The sequence below is a fragment of the Arachis stenosperma genome, chromosome 5 (genome assembly GCF_014773155.1).
Source record: "Arachis stenosperma cultivar V10309 chromosome 5, arast.V10309.gnm1.PFL2, whole genome shotgun sequence".
NCBI lineage: Eukaryota > Viridiplantae > Streptophyta > Magnoliopsida > Fabales > Fabaceae > Arachis > Arachis stenosperma.
The window spans coordinates 84,575,092-84,596,065 of NC_080381.1; the positions used below are offsets into that span (position 1 = coordinate 84,575,092).

Sequence of the window (20,974 nt, forward strand, 5' to 3'; positions counted from 1 at the left end):
TGAATCATGATTGATTATAGCATGAGTTGCTGAGGAGGATGATGGAAGTGTTATGTATGATATGAGCCGAATGGCTGTATGTGATGATGGATTATGGCTTGTTATGAATTATGATTATAAGCTAGATGGCTGAGATAAATGTTGATTTATAGCTGAGTATGAATGCATATGTGCTGATTAATTGATATTGTGATTGTTGCACTTCCACCTATCTGAGATACGAGTTTTCCTGGGTAAAGGCAGTGGCTTGCCACCACGTGCTCTAGGTTGAGACTCGATACTCTACTGACCCTATGTCGTAAGTGTGGCTGGACACTGTGAAAGTTTCGGATGAGCTCGCTTCCGTGAATAAACACTAGTGTGGGTGTTGTGTATATGTATGTTGATAATTATGATTGAGTATAACTCGAGTTGGGGATGCGTGACAGAGAGACAGTCCAATGGTTAGCTACCAGGACTTGTCGGGTTGGCTTTATAATCGATAGATAAGACTCATCAGCCACTAGGACATGCATACATCATATGCATTATATGTGATTTGTTTAGAATGCCTGATTGACTGCATAAATACTTGCTACTTGTTTAATTGTTGTATCTGCTTCCTATTTGTGATTTCCTTGCTTGATATAATTGTGCTTGCAATATTATATTACCGATGGTGGTTGGGAGGTTCGGAGGAGTTTGAAAGGGGAGTTTTAGTTAGACTGAGGATCCTTAGTTAGTTTCTATTTTTATTTCTCATGGTTTAGTTTTGTTTATACGCTTTAATTATGAATTGGGAGTTCTAGGATTGCCTTCCGCTTTCCCAGGACATTATATATTAGATATTTGAGTACTGTTACCATGATGAGAACCTTTGATTCTCACCCATAAGGATTTTATGGTTTTCAGATGCAGGACGTGAGGCTCCTTGCTGAGGCATGCTGGAGACTTCTGTTTTAGCGAAGATCCTTAGCTCTCGGGACTGTATTTTGGTTTTATGTACTTACTTAGATACTTATTATCTCCACTATTTACATGTAGTCTGTATCAACTCCTCTTAGAGGTTATTTTGGAGACTAAGGTTTTGTAACTCTGTATTTTGGGTTTTTTCTTTTGGGTTCTTCCTATATATCTATATATGTATAACTATGTGCTCGGACCGGTTACCTTTGCGAACCGAGACCTGGCTTTGCTAGTTGTATCTTGGCACTCTATTGTACATATATCCGTGTCGGCTTACTTTATCTGCTTCGCTTACGTTATCGATAAGAGTGTTGCGCTTTTCAATTTAACGATTTTGATTTACCCCTTTTTCTTCAAAAGCTCTTAGTTATACATATTTTTCACACTACTATGTATACTAAACTTTATTTTTAGAGGTCGTAATACCTCACCACCTCTGTTTTATGACTTAAGCATAAGACTCTGTGTGGTAGGGTGTTACACTTCCGCTTGCGCCACTCTGATAGCTCAGGTATTATGACAACTCTTAAAATATTTAATACTAAAATAGTATCCTTTTTAAAACTTAAATCGAATTTTTCAAAACGTACATCCATATTTTATTAAGTGGAAAATATTATTTAATGGTTGTGCAAAATAAATTATATAAACTGGAATTTTTTTTAATTGGTGTTAAAAAAAATTCAATTATAATTTCTTTTTAAAATTTTTGTTGAAAAGAAAATTAATGAAAAACCAAAAAAATTAATAAAAAATCTATTGAAAAGAAAATTAATGAAAAATAAAAAAAAATTGTCTAGTGAAAAATTAGAGCTAATGATATTATGCCTTTTCAGGCCTAGTGATTCAGTTTGTTACCCTACAGCAACATAATAATGAAAAATTCTATACTATTAATACCAAAATTTTCCAAATTCACCCAAAATACACCTAAAAATATAAGAAAAAGCAATGTTTGTAACAAAAAAATAATTATTACAAAAAAGCATAATTTTGAAACAAAAGGAATTTGTAACAAAAAAAGGATCGTTGCAGTATGTTCCGTTACAAAAAATTTTTGTAACAAAAAATAAAACTGTTACAATTCAAGTTAATATCTGATACAAAAAATCAAAAGTCGTTACAAAAGTGATAACAAATTTTGATCTTCAAAATATTTTTTGTGACAATATATTTTTTCTATCATAAAATTTTGTTACAATAGATAACTTGATTTTTTAACATTTTTTTCTTTAGTTACAAAAGCAAAATATTTATTTTGTAACAGTTTTTTTTAATACAAATTGCATGCATAATTTATGAAATTAATTTTTTAATTAGTTGATATATTAACTGCTTTACTAAACAAGTCAACATTTATATAATATGTAAAAACATACATAATTCAAACATGCTTCAATTAACTAAAATTGTTTTTAAAACAAAATAACATTAGTGAGTACATTGATTAATTCTACAAGTTATATTTCCTGCACAAGTTCAACCAAAAGTTACAAGTCTAACATAGATTAGTGTATCTATGAATCAAAATATTCTTAAGCCCTTAAGGTAGCATGTTGTCACCATTTTAGCACTCTTGTAAATAAGAAAAAAGGCAACACAAAAAATTAGAAACAAGATATAACACCAATTATAATTTTTTTTTCATTGTCTTTTATCCAAAATGTTTAGAAAAATTTTGGCAAAATCTCCCCTAAAATTTGGATATTTTCACCGTCTACGGTTCCATAAAAAACAACCAATTCACTACTTATTTCTCAGCCAATACAAAACCAAATTTATCAAACCAAATAATAGGACATTTGTCATTTCTCAACCATGACACAAGTAAAATGTAAGAAATAGATCCATATACAAATTAAACAATACTAATAATACATGAATCATCTAGGAATATGTATTAAAACCATAAGCAATTTTAGAAGTACCTTTAATTGTCTAGTTTCTTTCATTGTCAAAGCGTGCTATGAAAGAGTTCACAACGACTTGTTGAGCTTCCAATTGAGCTTTTAACCGAGCTAATTCCTCCTCTTGCCGTATTTGTTGCTCTTCAAGTTTTTCACGGTCTTGCATTACCTTTTCAAGTTGTGCTTGAATTCTTAACTTAGATTTTGAAGTCTTTATGCCATAACTTACCCCACTTTTCTCACTTCTCACAAGTAAAAAAACTTCATTTGGAGTGATAGGATTCTCAGAATCGTAGGATTCATTGATCATACAGCTAATATCATCATACAGAATCCAATTTGTGACTCAAAAACGAAGATAAAATTTAACTTCCATTCAACAGTAAAAAGAAAAGGTTAGTAATATTACATCAATTTGTTTAGCTTTTTCATTGACCCATTCTCCATTATTCTTTTGATGAGTAATTTGCCATAATTCTTGAATGTTAGGCTCGACACCAGTTCTAGGATGGTGCTGCAAATTTTTTAAAGTTTAAAATATCACATGTAGTTAAGTGCAAAGGTGACATAGCAAAAAATATAACACCAAATTAAAGACTTCAAGACTATTTACCTGATCACGTCTAACAACTTGAAATGTTCTTCGACTAGCAATATGTGGTACAACATGATGCTTTCTATTATCTTTGTTTCTTAAACTTTTTTCCTATAGAATACTAAACTAACAAAAGACAAAAAGAGTTAAGTTATAATTATATCATTGACCTAAAATAGCAAAACTACTTAAGAACACCTCAATAGTTGTGACAATGAAAAATTCAAACCTGAAAAGAAGAACTTCCAAAGTAGCACACCAAATTCTCCCATGTCTCTGGAAGAACATTGTTCGGTGGATTTTGAAGGCGCTCCTCATCAGTTTGATACAACTCATAGTGTTCAAGCAATCTTGAGCGCCAACTTTGATAACAGATATTAGCCTTAGCTAAAATCATTTAGCATATTACTTGCGTATCTGCTATATCAAACTTTTCCTATATAAGATTGGTCAAAGTTAGTTAGCACAAATAAAGATTTAAAATACATAATTGCCGAAAATATAAATATGTATTACTAAAACAATGTCGCATATTTTTTGCTTGACATCATCTCCAACTTGGCTCCATTTCTCTACATCCAAAGGAGCATTTTATCTTGTAACAATACCCACTTCGGATGCAAAAAGATCAGCATGGATGCCATTAGGAGCTAAGTTTTCCAAAGAGATCGACAATTCCAATTTTCCATTCGTCATTATTTTCAACACCCTATTTGTTGCAATCCCACGCGAAGGTCCTCTTTTACCAATACGCGAGGAAATAGGGGCAGTGGCTGGTGTTGAACTAGGGGTTATCGGTGACAAAATTGGGGCTGCCGGGGTTGGGGCAGGGGCTACCGGTGCTAGAGCAGGGGCTGGTGTTGTAGAACTAGATGCAGTAGCCCTTGTCATCCTTCGTGGTGCCATAATGTTATGCAATCTACAATAAAACTCACAAAGATAACATTAAAGAAATGAAATAATAAAATGTATACATCATTTAATACACGATTACACAAAGGAAAGCACATCAATAAAAGTGGACATGATTAAAATGTTATACTTTTCAAAAAAAAAATTACGGAAATGGAGCAAAGAGTGAATAACTTAGCAATTGCAAATATGATGTGAATTCCTAAAGTTTATCTACTTTAAACTCAATCACCATCATATGCAAAAAGTGGATAACAAAGCAATTGCAAATATCTTGTGAACCCCAAAATAAAACTACTAAGAAGTCAATCATTATCATTTGAACTGTCTTCTTCTTCTATAAACACAGGCACGTCCACACTTGATCCCTCTATGTCACCTCTGCCCAATTCCATCAACAAATTAATATCACCTGAAGATGGTACTTGATTAAAGCTTCCCATTTTAGCTTGTTGGTATGCCTCTTCTTGCATGATATCTTGCTCAGGCACATCATATGTATTGCGAGGCTTTACTCTTACCACGGTACACCAACTAGGCCTTTTAATTGCCTTACATAATATACTTGCTCAGCTTGACATGCTAAAATGAAAGGCTCATCCTTATATCTAGCATATGTAACATCCGGCTTTGATTTCGTCCTATTGGAGGAACATCAAACCACTCACACTTAAATAAGATCAATTTATGTTTTTTCACATAATCTAACTCAATAATATCGGTTAACATGCCATAATAATCCACACCCCCTGTCAATTCATCTCCCTTCACAACTACTCCATAATTCTGAGTCTTCAAAGATGTTTCATGGTTTTTAGTACGAAATTGAAAACTATTGATAGCACATGTTTTGTAGAAATGTGCACGACGATCAGGATCTCTTGCTGGAGAAAGTAGTTGATTATTCACCCGTGCACTCCCTACTTTGTGTAGATCTAAAATCTACATTAATGAATATATTAAAACTAAATAAGATCAAGAGAGTTTTGAATTCTACAATTATTGAATTTTATTCATTTACCTTTTTTTCAAACCATTTCACAAATTGATCCTTGTGCCTTTTCTACTGATTTCTTGGATTTTCTTTTGTTAAAAATGCCATATGTTCATCAACCCATGGTTGAACTTCTTCGCAATTCTTTAGCACATAGAATTGAGCTTCTCTATGCTCTAAGATACTAAGTTCCTTGTATGCCCCTTTACAACTAAACTGGCCAAGTACTTTGAAAACATATATGCCTTGCATGGGTTCATTCTCACAATGGTCAGGAATCTTAGAAGTTTCATCCAAATATCTCCCCACAAGGGTAATTGCTTCTTCAGAGATATAACCCTCAAATATTGAACCCTCAGGACGTGCTTTGTTTTCCACATAACTCTTTAGTGTGCGCAAATATCTAAAATTAGATGTTAAAGGAAGGTTAGAAACCTACATAGTGAATAGTATAAGGTAGATTTTTAAGTTATTATTAAATCCAAAAGGCTAACTTCTCAACAGGGTACATCCATCGATATTGAATTGGTCCAGCTAACTTAGCTTCATGGGCAAGATGCATGGTTAGGTGAACCATCATATCAAAAAAAGCCGGAGGAAAAACCGTCTCCAATTTACAAAGTGTTGTTGCAATCTGGGTTCCAAGTTTGTTTAGAACGTCCACCTTCAATTCCTTGGAACAAAGCTCTCCAAAGAAAATACTTAGATGTATCAACGGTTCACAAACTTCTTTGGGTAAAAGCTCACGAATTGCAAGTGGTAGCAGTCATTCTAGTAAGACATGGAAATCATGGCTCTTCAAGCCATAAATTTTGCAATCTATAACATGCACACACTGACCAATATTTGATAAATATAAATCAGGTATATTGAGTTCTTTCAAGAACTGACAAAGAAGTTGCCTTTCATTCTCCTTCTTGGTCTTTGACAACATATATTTGGCTATTGGCATCACAAACTTGTTGCCCACTCTACGAGGATGAAGGTCTCTGATCCCCATAAGTTGAAGATCAAGTCGTGTATTAAGATTGTCCTTTGTCTTTCCATCTAAATTTAACAGTGTACCCAGTATATTATCGAAGACTGATGAGCGGATAATTTATACGCTTTTTGGCATTGTTTTTAGGTAGTTTTTAGTATGATCTAGTTACTTTTAGGGATATTTTCATTAGTTTTTATGTTAAATTCACATTTCTAGACTTTACTAGGAGTTTGTGTGTTTTTCTGTGATTTCAGGTAATTTCTGGCTGAAATTGAGGGACTTGAGCAAAACTCTGAAAAGGGCTGACAAAAGGACTGTTGATGCTGTTGGAATCTGACCTCCCTTCACTCAAAATAGATTTTCTGGAGCTACAGAACTCCAAATGGCGCGCTCTCAACGGCGTTGGAAATTAGACATCCAGAGCTTTCCAGCAATATATAATAGTCCATACTTTATTCGGAAATTGACGACGTAACTTGGCGTTGAACGCCAAGTACATGCTGCTGTCTGGAGTTAAACGCCAGAAACACGTCATGATCCGGAGTTGAACGCCCAAAACACGTTATAACTTGGAGTTCAACTCCAAGAAAAGCCTCAGCTCGTGGATAGACCAAGCTCAGCCCAAACATACACCAAGTGGGCCCCGGAAGTGGATTTATGCATCAATTACTTACTTCTGTAAACCCTAGTAGCTAGTTTATTATAAATAGAACTCTTTACTATCATATTATCATATTGGTTTTGATCCCTGGATTGTATTTTGATCTAGTGACCACGTTTTGGGGGCTGGCCATTTGGCCATGCCTGAACCTCTCTCACTTATGTATTTTCAACGGTGGAGTTTCTACACACCATAGATTAAGGGTGTGGAGCTCTGCTGTACCTCAAGTTTCAATACAATTACTATTATTTTCTATCCAAATCAATTTTATTCTTAATCCAAGATATACATTGCACTTCACCTTGATGAATGTGATGATCCGTGACACTCATCATCATTCTCACCTATGAACGCGCGTGACTGACAACCACTTCCATTCTACCTTAGGCCGGGCGCATATCTCTTAGATTCCCCAACAGAATCTTCGTGGTATAAGCTAGAATTGATGGCAGCATTCTTGAGAATCCGGAAAGTCTAAACCTTGTCTATGGTATTCCGAGTATGATTTTGGGATTGAATGACTGTGACGAGCTTCAAACTCCTGAAGGCTGGGTGTGATGACAAACGCAAAAGAATCAAGGGATTCTACTCCAACCTGATTGAGAACCGACAGATGATTAGCCGTGCTGTGACAGAGCATTTGGACCTTTTTCAATGAGAGGATGGGATGTAGCCATTGACAACGGTGATGCCCTACAGACAGCTTGCCATGGAAAGGAGTAAGAAGAATTGGATGAAAGCAACAGGAAAGCAGAGATTCAAGAGGAGCACAGCATTTTCATACGCCTATCTAAAATTCCCACCATTAATTTACATGAGTATTTCTATCTTTATTTTATGTTTATTTACACATATTTGATTTTTCAAATTCCATAATTTATTATCTACCTAACTGGGATTTACAAGATGACCATAGCTTGCTTCATACCAACAATCTCCGTGGGATCGACCCGTACTCACGTAAGGTATTACTTGGACGACCCAGTGCACTTGCTGGTTAGTTGTGCGAAGTTGTGAACCATGGCATTGACACCAAGTTTGTGGAGCTATTACCTGAGATTGTTGAAGTGAAAAGAATGAATCACAATTTCGTCCACCAAAGACGTTCTTCTCTATATGCATTACATCTAAATTGTGACGTAACAATAATGTCTTCCAATAAGGCAACTCAAAGAAAATGCTTTTCTTCTTCAAATTTCCAGTTACTTTGTCATGATCAGACTTCTTTCTCTTCTTAGTAGTGTTCCCAAACTCCGTTTGTTCAAATGTCTTGTATTCTTCCAAGACATCATAACCAGAAAGTGGCTTAAGTGCTTCACCAAGTTCCCTGATATTGTCAAAAGAACTCTTATTCCTTCGCCATGGATGATCATGCGTCAAATAGCGGTGATGACTGATGAACGGATAATTTATACGCTTTTTAGCATTGTTTTTAGATAGATTTTAGTATGTTTTAGTTACTTTTTATTATATTTTTATTAGCTTTTATGCAAAAATCATATTTTTGGACTTTACTATGAGTTTGTGTGTTTTTCTATAATTTCAGATATTTTCTAACTGAAATTGAGGGACTTGAGCAAAAGTCTGATTCAGAGGCTGAGAAAGGACTGCAGATGCTGTTAGATTCTGACCCTCCTTCACTCGAAGTGGATTTTCTGGAGCTACAGAAGCCCAATTGGTGCGGTCTTAATTGAGTTATAAAGTAGACATCTTGGGCTTTCCAGCAATGTATAATAGTCCATACTTTGCTCGAGATTTGATGGCCCAAATTGGTGTTCAAACGCCAGCCAGAGACCCTTTTCTGGCGTAAAACGCCAAAACTGGCACCAAAACTGGAGTTAAATGCCCAAACTGGCATCCAAGCTGGCGTTCAACTCCAGAAAAGGCCTATGCACGTGTAAAGCTCAATGCTCAGCCCAAGCACACACAAAGTGGGCCCCGGAAGTGGATTTTTGCACTATCTGCACTAAGTTACTTATTTTCTGTAATCCCTAGTAACTAGTTTAGTATAGATAGCACCTTTTCCTATTGTATTCGTATCTTTTGATCTTTTTTATCTTTGGATCAATTTTATGTTACATTTGGGAGGCTGGCCATTTGGCCATGCCAAGACCTTTTTCTCTTATGTATTTTCCAACGGTGGAGTTTCTACACCTCATAGATTAAGGTGTGGAGCTCTGCTGTTCTTCATGAATTAATGTAAGTACTATTATTTCTCTTTCAATTCACACTTACTTCTTCTCCAAGATATACTCTCGTACTTAATTCAGTTAAGTCAGTATGAAGGGGTGACCCGTGACAATCACCCACTATCTTCGTTACTTGCTTAGCCAAGATCCGCGTGCCTGACAACCACAAGCGGTCTACATGATGTTCAACGTAGTCATTGGACGACAGCTGGAGTATAGTCTCTTGGGTCTCTGATCCACGGATTTGACTTGCCTCTCCTGACAACAGAGCATTCGAATCTATGATCTTAGAACCTTTGTGGTATAGGCTAGAACCAATTGGCAGCATTTCTGAGATCCGAAAAGCCTAAACCTTGTATGTGGTATTCCGTGTAGGAACTGGGACGGGCTTCAAACTCACGACTGTTGGGCGTAGTGACAGTGTGCAAAAGGATAGAGAGATCCTATTCCGACACAAGTGATAACCGATAGATGATTAGCTGTGCGGTAGCTGTGCCTGGTATTTTTCATCCGAGATGAGAAATCTGACAGTTGATTAGCCGTACAGAAACCATAGCCTGGACCATTTTCATTTAGAGGACGGATGGTAGCCATTGACAACGGTGATCCACCAACATATAGCTTGCCATGGAAGAGAGCAAGCATGATTGGATGAAGACAATAGGAAAGCAGAGGTTCAGAAGCAACAAGCATCTCTAAACACTTATCTGAAATTCCCACTAATGAATTACATAAGTATCTTTATTTTAATTTACGTTTTATTTATCTTTTAATTATCAAAACTCATAACCAAATTGAATCCGCCTGACTAAGATTTACAAGATGACCATAGCTTGCTTCAAGCCGACAATCTCCGTGGGATTGACCCTTACTCATGTAAGGTATTACTTGGACGACCCAGTGCACTTGCTGGTTAATTGTGCGGAGTTGTGAAGAGTGTGATCACAATTTCATGCACCAAGTTTTTGGCGCCGTTGCCGGGGATTGTTCGTGTTTGAAAAACTGACGGTTCATCATGTTCCTTAGATTGGGTAATTTTATTTTATGTTTTAGCTTTTTATTTTTATTTAAAAAAATGAAAAAAATTTAGTTTTCGAAAAATTCAAAAAAATTTTAAGAATGAATTCTAGAGCTTCATGAGATATGTTGAAGCTTGGCTGGCTATTTAGCCATGTCTAATCTTTTGGACTGAGGTTTCCACTTTTCATTGTAGAAAGGACATGTCTGAATTTGTTATGCTAAAGCTTGGCTGGCCATTTGGCCATGTCTAATTCTTTTGGACCGAAACTTTAGACTAACATTGCATGAATCCTAGAATTCTTATTAAAAATTTTGAATTTCTTTATTTTCTTTTTCCAAAATAATTTCGAAAAAAATACAAAAATATTTAATAAAATAAAAAAAACCAAATTTTTTTTTGTGTTTCTTGTTTGACTCTAGTGTCAAATTTTAAGTTTGGTGTCAATTGCATGTTTTAATTTTTCTTAGATTTTAAAAAATATATGCATTGTGTTCTTCTTGATCTTCAAGTTGTTCTTGATAATTTTCTTTGTTTAGTCTTTAAATTTTCTTGCTTTATGTCTTTTCATGTTTTTCTTGTGCATTTTCGAATCCATGGTGTCTAAACATTAAAAATTTTTAAGTTTGGTGTCTTGCATGTCTCTCTTTTCTTAAAAATCTTCAAAAATATGTTCTTGATGTTCATCATGATCTTCAAAGTGTTCTTGGTGTTCATCTTGACATTCAAAGTGTTCTTTCATGCATTACTTGTTTTGATCTTAAAAATTTTATGTTTTGTTTCATTTTGTTGTTTTTCTCTTCCCTCATTAAAAATTCAAAAGTCAAAACAAAGGAATCACAGAAAAAAAGAGCTCACTGGCGTTAAAATGCCAGTAAAGAGGCACTTTGGGCGTTAAACGCCAGAATGGCTATCATTCTAGGCGTTTAACGCTAGTAAATGTATCATTCTGGGCGTTAAACGCTAGAATGGGTAGCATTATGGGCGTTTAACGCCAGAAATGGCAACATTCTGGGCGTTCAGAAAAACGCCCAGTAAAGAAGGATTCTTGGCGTTTAACGCTAGCCAGGGTATCTGGCTGGGCGTTAAACGCCCAAAGAGGTAGTCAAGTGGGCGTTAAACGCCAGAATAGATAGCATTCTGGGCGTTTAATGCCAGGATGATACAAGGGAGGTAATTTCGTTTCCAATTCAATTTTTTTTTCGAATTTTCGCGTTTTAATTCATAATTTTAAATGGCTATCTCTTTCATCTCATTTTAAATTTTAAAATCTTATCTTTTTCATATTATCTTTTATCAATCATATCTTTTAGTTTCTTGTTAGTCAAGTCATCAACTTTAATTTTAAAATTCAAATCTTTTTAATTTCTTTTTCAATTCTTTTTCAAAATAAATTTCAATCATATCTTTTTAAAATTCTAATTTCAAAATCTTTTTCTAACTTCTTATCTTTTTAAAATTTATTTTCAAAACCACCTAACTACTTTTCCACTTCTAATTTTCGAAAATCACTAACCATTTTTTAAAATTCTTTTTAATTAGATAATTGTTTTAAATTCTAATTTTATTTTAATTCTTTTTCAAATTTTCGAATTCTAACTTAATTACTTAAATAAAAATAAAAATATTTTTCTTTTCCCTCTTTTAAAATTTGAATACTCTCTCTCTCATATCTTTCTATTTATTTGCTAACACTTCTCTTCTACTCATAATTCGAACCCCTCTCTCTCCTCTCTGTTCGAATTACTCATCTCCTCTCTCTTCTTAATTTTCTATTCTTTTATTCTTATACTCACATAAAGGAATCTCTATACTGTGACATAGAGGATTCCACTACTCCTTTTGTTCTCTTCTTTTTCATATGAGTAGGAACAAGGATAAGGACATTGTTGTTGAAGCTGATCCTGAACCTGAAAGGACTCTGAAGAGGAAGCTAAGAGAAGCAAAAGCATAACACTCCAGAGAGAACCTTACAGAAAATTTCAAAAAAGAAGCAGACATGGCAGCCAAACCCAACAACAATGCTAGAGATGCAAGGAAGATGCTTGGTGACTGTACTACACCAACTTCCAACTTCTATGGAAGAAGCATCTCAATTCCTGCCATTGGAGCAAACAACTTTGAGCTTAAGCCTCAATTAGTTTCTCTAATGCAGCAGAACTGCAAGTTTCATGGACTTTCATTGGAAGATCCTCATCAGTTCTTAGCTGAATTCTTGCAGATCTGTGATACTGTTAAGACCAATGGGGTTGATCCCGAGGTCTACAGACTTATGCTTTTCCCTTTTGCTGTAAGAGACAGAGCTAGGATATGGTTAGACTCACAACCTAGAAATAGGCTGAACTCTTGGGACAAGTTGGTCAATGCTTTCTTGGCCAAATTCTTTCTTTCTCAAAACCTGAGCAAGCTTAGAGTGGACGACCAAACCTTCAAACAGAAAGAAGGTGAATCCCTCTATAAAGCTTGGGAAAGATACAAGCAACTGACCAGAAGGTGTCCTTCTGACATGCTTTCAGAATGGAGCATCTTGGATATATTCTAAGATGGTCTGTCTGAATTGTCCAAGATGTCATTGGACCACTCTTCTGGTGGATCTCTTCATCTGAAGAGAACGCCTGCAGAAGCTCAGGAACTCATTGAGGTGGTTGCAAATAACCAGTTCATGTACATTTCTGAAAGAAATCCTGTGAATAATGAGATGAATCAGAAGAAAGGAGTTCTTGAAATACTCTGAATGCCATATTGGCTCAGAACAAAATATTGACTCAGCAAGTCGATATGATTTTTCAGAATCTGACTGGATTGCAAGCTGCATCCGGCAGTACTAAAGAAGCCTCCTCTAAAGGAAAAGCTTATGACCCTGAGAATCCTGCAATGGAAGAGGCGAATTACATGGGAGAATCCTATAGAAACACCTATAATCCTTCATGGAGAAATCATCCAAATTTCTCATGGAAGAATCAACAGAAGCCTCAACAAGGCTTCAATAACAATAATGATGGGAGAAATAGGGTTGGCAATATCAATCCTTTTCCATCATCTTCTCAGCAACAGACAGAGAATTCTGAGCAAAGTCGCTCTGGCTTAGCAAACATAGTCTCTGATCTATCTAATGCCACTCTCAGTTTCATGACTGAAACAAGGTCCTCTATCAGAAATTTGGAGGCACAAGTGGGTCAGCTAAGTAAAAGAGTTACTGAAACCCCTCCTAGTACTCTCCCAAGCAATACAGAAGAGAATCCAAAGAGAGAGTGCAAGGCTATCAATATAACCAAAATGGCCGAACCTATAGAGGAGGAAGAGGCAGTGATTTCCAGTGAGGAAGACCTCAATGCATGCCCACTAGCCAATAAGGAAGTCCCTAATGAGGAACCAAAGGAATCTGAGGCTCATATAGAGACCATAGAGATTCCACTGAACTTCCTATTACCATTCATGAGCTCTGATGAGTATTCTTCCTCTGAAGAAGATGAAGATATTGTTGAAGAGCAAGTTGCTCAATACCTAGGAGCAATCATGAAGCTGAATGCCAAGTTATTTGGTAATGAGACTTGGGAGGATGAACCTCCATTACTCATCAGTGAACTGAATGCCTTGGTTCAGCAGAAATTACCTTAGAAGAAATCGGATCTCGGAAGGTTCTTAATACCTTGTACCATAGGCACCATGACCTTTGAGAAGGCTCTGTGTGACCTGGGATCAGGTATAAACCTCATGCCACTCTCTATAATGGAGAAACTAGGAATCTTTGAGGTACAAGCTGCAAAAATCTCACTAGAGATGGCAGACAAATCAATGAAACAGGCTTATGGACTTGTAGAGGATGTCTTAGTGAAAGTTGAAGGCCTTTACATCCCTACTGACTTCATAATCCTAGACAATGGGAAGGATGATGATGAATCCATCATCCTTGGAAGACCCTTCCTAGCCATAGCAAGGGCTGTGATTGATGTGGACAGAGGATAGTTAGTCCTTCAATTGAATGAGGACTAGCTTGTGTTTAAGGCTCAAGGATCTTCTTCTGTAAACATGAAGAAGAAGCATGAAAAGCTTCATCCAATTCTCTCCATACAGAGTCAAACAGAGCCCCCACATTCAAACTCTAAGTTTGGTGTTGGGAAGCCACCATCATGCTCTAAGTATTTGTGAAGCTTTGGAAGAGCTCACTGTCAAGCTATTGACATTAAATAAGCGCTTATTGGGAGGCAACCCAATCTTATTTATCTATGCTAATTACTTTCTCATTTTATTTTCCATTATTAGTTTATGTCTTCTTTAAGTTGATGATCATGTGGAGTCATAAAAACAGCTGCAGAATTAAAGTGGAATCAAAAATAGCATCAAAAATAGCACACCCTGGAGGACAGGCTTACTGGCATTTAAACGCCAGTAAGGATAGCAGAATGGGCATTTAACGCCCAGTCTAGCAGCATTTTGGGCGTTAAACGCCAGAATTAGCAGACAGACTAGCGTTTCATGCCAGAAAAGGGTATCTGCCTGGTGTTAAATGCCAGAAAGGGGCATTAGCTTGGCATTAAATGCCATAATGGGCAGCAGAGTTGGCGTTAAACGCCAGAAATGGCACACAGAGGGCATTTAAATGCCAGAAAGGTGTAGGGATGCAAATTCCTTGACACCTCAGGATCTGTGGACCCCACAAGATCCCCACCCACCCTAACTCACTCTCTCTCCTCTTCACACCTTTCCATAACACTCTTCTCCAAATATCATTCACCTATTAAATCCTACCCTCTTCCCCATAATCTCTCCATCACTCACATCTATCCACTATTTCCCAAAAATCTATCATAAAACCCCATCTACCTCACCATTCAAATTCAAAATATTTCCTTCCCAAACCCACCCATTCTCACATGGATCCCCTCCCTCTCTTACCCTATAAATACCCCTTCTCACTCCTTCATTTTCATACATCATAACCACCTAAAACCCCCCTTGGGCGAACCATTCACATACCTCCATCTCCTCCATTTCTTCATCTTCTCATCCTTTTTTTCTTTTTTTGCTTGAGGATGAGCAAACCTTTTAAGTTTGGTGTGGGAAAAAGCTCTGCTTTTTGTTTTTCCAAAACCATTAATGGCACCTAAGGCCAGAGAAACCTCTAGAAAGAGGAAAGGGAAGGCAGTTGCTTCCACCTCCGAGTCATGGGAGATGGAAAGATTCATCTCAAAGGTCCATCAAGACCACTTCTATGAAGTTGTGGCCAAGAAAAGGGTGATCTCCGAGGTCCCTTTCATGCTAAAAAATAGTGAATATCCGGAGATCCGACGTGAGGTTTGGAGAAAAGGTTGGGAAGCTCTCACCAACCCCATCCAACAAGTCGGAATCTTAATGGTTCAAGAGTTCTATGCTAATGCATGGATCACTAAGAACCATGATGAAAGTGTGAACCCGAACCCAAAGAATTGGCTCACAACGGTTCGGGGGAATGCTTAGATTTCAGTCTGGAAACTGTGAGGTTGGCATTCAACTTGACAATAATGAGAGGAGATCCTCATCCTTTCACTAAAAGAGTCAACTTTGATCAAAGGTTGAACCACGTCCTCATGGACATCTATGTGGAAGGAGCCCAATGGAAGAGAGACTCCAAAGGCAAGCCGGTTCAACTGAGAAGGCCTGACCTCAATCCCGTGGCTAGAGGATGGTTGGAGTTCATCCAACGCTCTATCATTCCTACTAGCAACTGGTCCTAAGTAACTATAGATTGGGCTATCATGATCCATAGTATCATAATTGGAGAGGAAGTGGAAGTTCATGAGATCATGCCTCTAGAACTATACAAGGTGGCTGACAAGACCTCCACTTTGGCAAGGTTAGCCTTTCCTCATCTAATCTGTCACCTATGCAATTCAGCTGGAATTGTCATAGAGAAAGACATCCTCTTTGAAGCAGACAAGCCCATAACTAAAAGAAGGATGGAGCAAACAAGAGAGCCCACTCATGGACCTCAATAAGGGCATGCGGAAGTCTCTTATCAAGAAATCCCTGAGATGCCTCAAGGGATGCATCTGCCTTCATACAACTATTGGGAGCAACTCAATACCTCTTTAGGAGATTTGAGTTCCAACATGGAGCAACTAAGGATGGAGCACCAAGAGTACTCCATTATCCTCTATGAAATCAGAGAGGACCAAAGAGCCATGAGGGAGGAGCAACAAAGGTAAGGAAGAGATATTGAAGAGCTAAAGCACTCCATAGGATCTTCAAGAGGATGAACTAGCCGCTGTCACTAAGGTGGACCCGTTCTTTAATTTTCTTGTTATTTGTTTTTCTGTTTTTCGTTTCCTATGTTTTATGTTTTATCTATGTTTGTATCTTTATTACATGATCATTAGTGTTTAGAGTCTATGTCTTAAAGCTATGAATGTTCCATGAATCTTTCACCTTTCTTAAATGAAAAATGTTTTTATTTGTAAAAGAACAAGAAGTACATGAATTTTGAATTCTATCTTGAAATTAGTTTAATTATTTTGATGTGGTGGCAATACTTTTTGTTTTCTGAATGAATGCTTGAACAGTGCATATTTTTTATAGTGAAGTTTATGAATGTTAAAAACGTTGGCTCTTGAAAGAATAATGAAAAAGAGAAATGTTATTGATAATCTGAAAAATAAAAAAATTGATTCTTGAAGCAAGAAAAAGCTGTGAAAAACACAAGCCTGCGAAAAAAAATGGCAAAAAATAAAGAAAGAAAAAGAAAAAGCAAGCAGAAAAAGCCAATAACCCTTTAAACTAAAAGGCAAGGGTAAAATGGATCCAAGGCTTTGAGCATTAATGGATAGGAGGGCCCAAAGCAATAAAATCCTGGCCTAAGCGGCTAATTCAAGCTGTCCCTAACCATGTGTTTGTGTCATGAAGGTCCAAGTGAAAAGCTTGAGACTGGGTGGTTAAAGTCGTGATCCAAAGCAAAAGAGTGTGCTTAAGAACTCTAGGCACCTCTAACTGGGGAAAGTTGAGTCACAATCTGAAAAGGTTCACCTAGTTATGTGTCCGTGGCATTTATGTATCTGGTGGTAATACTAGAAAACAAAATGCTTAGGGTCACGGCCAAGACTCATAAAGTAGCTGTGTTCAAGAATCAACATATTAAACTAGGAGAATCAATAACACTATCTGAATTCTGAGTTCTTATAGATGCCAATCATTCTGATCTTCAAAGGATAAAGTGAGATGCCAAAACTATAAAGAAGCAAAAAGCTACTAGTCCCGCTCATCTAATTGGAACTAAGCTTCATTGATATTTTGAAATTTATTGTATATTCTCTTCTTTTTATCCTATTTTGTTTTTGGTTGCTTGGGGACAAGCAACAATTTAAGTTTGGTGTTGTGATGAGCGGATAATTTATACTCTTTTTGGCATTGTTTTTAGATAGTTTTTAGTATGTTTTAGTTACTTTTTATTATATTTTTATTAGTTTTTATGCAAAAATCACATTTCTGGACTTTACTATGAGTTTGTGTGTTTTTCTGTAATTTTAGGTATTTTCTGACTAAAATTGAGGGACCTAAGCAAAAGTCTGATTCAGAGGCTGAGAAAGGACTGCAGATGCTGTTGGATTCTGACCCTCCTGCACTCGAAGTGGATTTTCTGGAGCTACAGAAATCCAATTGGCGCGCTCTTAATTGCGTTGGAAATTAGACATCTTGGGCTTTCCAGAAATGTATAATAGTCCATATTTTTCCCGAGATTTGATGGCCCAAACTGGCGTTCAAACACCAGCCAGAGACCCTTTTCTGGCGTAAAACGCCAGAACTGGCACCAAAACTGGAGTTAAACGCCCAAACTGGCATCCAAGCTGGCATTCAACTCCAAAAAAGGCCTATGCACGTGTAAAACTCAATGCTCAACCCAAGCATACACAAAGTGGGCCCTGGAAATGGATTTCTGCACTATCTGCACTAAGTTACTTATTTTCTGTATTCCCTAGTAACTAGTTTAGTATAAATAGCAATTTTTCCTATTGTATTCGTATCTTTTGATCTTTTTGATCTTTGGATCAATTTTATGTTACATTTGGGAGGCTGGCTATTCGGCCATGCCTAGACCTTTTTCTCTTATGTATTTTCCAACGGTGGAGTTTCTACACCTCATATATTAAGGTGCGGAGCTCTGCTGTTCTTCATGAATTAATGCAAGTACTATTGTTTCTCTTTCAATTCACGCTTACTTCTTCTCCAAGATATACTGATAAACCGCTATTTTATGATTCGTATTGTGTTTAATTGTATGGTTTTATCAAGTCTTTGCCCACTTATTCATATGATTTCCATGTATTTACAATTCCATCCTAAAAATATTCTATGATTGAAAACTTGCTTTCTAAAGACCTTTTAGTTGTATATTTTTATTTTCCTTCATACCATTCGATGCCGTGATCTGTGTGTGAAGTGTTTCAGGCTTCATAGGGCAGGAATGGCATAAGGAATGAAAAGGAAGCGTGCAAAAGTGGAAGGAACACAAGGAATTGAGGAGATGACCAGCGAGAAGTCACGCGGGCGCATGGCTCACGCGACCGCGCGAAATGGAAGAAATCACAGTGACGCGCTCGCGTGCCTGATGCGACCGCGCAGATTGGGAGCTGCACGAACAACGCAAGTGCGTGGACGACGCGCACGCGTGGTACGAATAACGCTGAGTGATGCGAATGCGTGGACGACGCGGCCGCGTGACGTGCGTGATCTGTAGAATTACGGAAGTCGCTGGCATAGATTCTGGGCCGCATTTCAACCCAATTTTTGGCGCAAAAACACAGATTAGAGCTAGGGAACATGCAGAGACAAAGATTTGATTTTACTCCTCCCCTAGGTTTCTCTTTTCGACATTCATAAATTAGGATTTGAAGATTTTTGGCTTTGGTTTTTGAGAAGAGTCTACCTCCGGAACTGGTCATTATAGTTTGTTATTTACTTTTCATTTACTCTTCCATATCTTAATTTGTCAAGAGGTTATATTGGATTATTTTCAGAATTTAGTAATACAAAACTATTTTTACTTTTAATTAAGCTCTTTCATTATTGTTTATTATGTCTCTTCTTATTTCCCCCATTGATTTTGTGAAATCTACATTTACGATGATGGAGTAGTTCTCCAACTTGATTGGGAGTTGATTAAAAGGAGAACCTTGAGTTGGAATACTCAAGAGTTCAATTGTAATTGGTTCATTGTTGGTTGGCTTGTTAGTCACTAACTCCAATCCTTCCCAAGGGAGAGGATTAGGACTTGTGAATAGAAGTTGACTTTTAATTTGACTTTCTTTCATTCGTTGAGGGTTAACTAAATGAAAATAATGACTAATTATTAATTGATATTGACAAAATCCCAACAAGGATAGAACTTCCAATTAATCCTCTCCCGGTCAAGATTTTACTTAAATCATATAAATTCTATAATTTAATTTTTTGTTCATCAAACTCAAAACCCATTTGGAAAACCTCTTATTGATAAAATAGCACATCTTCCTGCAACTCGTTGGGAGACGACTTGGGATTCATACTCCAGTATTTTATTTCTAAATTTTGTGACAAATCTTTTCTAAATTGATAAGTGGATTTTTGCCGGTTAAAAACTGTACTCACAACGCCATTTCTCTAATTAATTCTTAATATGCCAATTTCCGCTCACGTCAATTTTTGGCGCCGTTGCCGAGGAGTTGCAATAGTGTGCTAATTTATTGATTGAAATTTATTTAATTGCATTTTTCTTTTTATTTTGTTATTATGAGCTGCACGTTTCTTTCATTGAATGACGCATTCACTTCCTGAACCAAGCTTGCCAGTATTTGACCCTGAGATTGAAAGAACTATTTCACGTATAATGCAAGCTCGGCGTCGGCTAGTCCTCTCTGAGGACAAATCTGAAACGTCACTTAAGGAAGAAACAAGCTCCCTTTCTACTGATTCAGTTGATTTACGTGCAGGTGACAAGGCAGCACCTAGGAGAGTCACTATCCAGGAGGCTGGAGCCCTTGATTTTACACTACAGCCATACCAGGCACACCACCCAGCGGTGCCTGTGGACTTTGAAATAAAGACTGCACTACTCAACTTGATGCCCAAGTTTCATGGCTTACCTGCTCAAGAGCCTATCAAGCACCTTAGGGATTTTCAAACAGCTTGTTCTACTGTTAAGCGTGATGGTACTGACGAAACTTCTATTCTGTTAAAAGCCTTCCCATTCTTTCTTGAGGGAAAGGCAAGAGAGTGGTACTACACTCAACCCGGAGCAACTGTTTCTAACTGGGATACGCTTAGAAGAGAATTTTTGGAGAAATTTTTTTCCAGTAGAGGTTACTGATAAACTAAGGAAAGACATTTCCATGATCATTCAAGACGAATCTGAGACTCTCTATGAATATTGGGAGCGCTTCAATAATCTTCTGGAAGCATGTCCCCACCATATGATTGACAGGATAGTGTTGCTCGGCTACTTTACACAGGGCATGAAATCTCAAGATAAGACCACATTGGAAGGTGCTAGCAATGGGTCTATGAAAAAGTACAAGACTACGGATGAGGCATGGCAATTGATCAGCGACTTAGCTGAGTCTACTAGGAATCATAGGCAGAAACAATATCGGTCAAGAGCTGTTGTAGAGGTATCCTCTAGCAAAGAGACTGCTGCTCTAACTCAGAGCTTATGTGAAATGACCAACTTAGTGAAGCAGATGCAACTGAGTCAACAACAAGCTCAGCAAGTTCAGCCTTCTCCACCACAGAAAGCCAACAGTTGGTTCCACAAAGAGTATGCGGG

The 20,974-nt window shown here is 37.1% G+C and overlaps 1 non-coding gene across 1 annotated transcript; it reads right to left on the reverse strand.

Moving 5' to 3' along the window:
• Positions 1 to 20,519: 20,519 nt before the first annotated feature.
• On the reverse strand, positions 20,520 to 20,627 carry LOC130983971 (small nucleolar RNA R71). The gene has a single exon (XR_009087935.1). It is a non-coding gene; the product is annotated as a small nucleolar RNA R71 (small nucleolar RNA).
• Between the last annotated feature and the right edge of the window lie 347 nt (positions 20,628 to 20,974).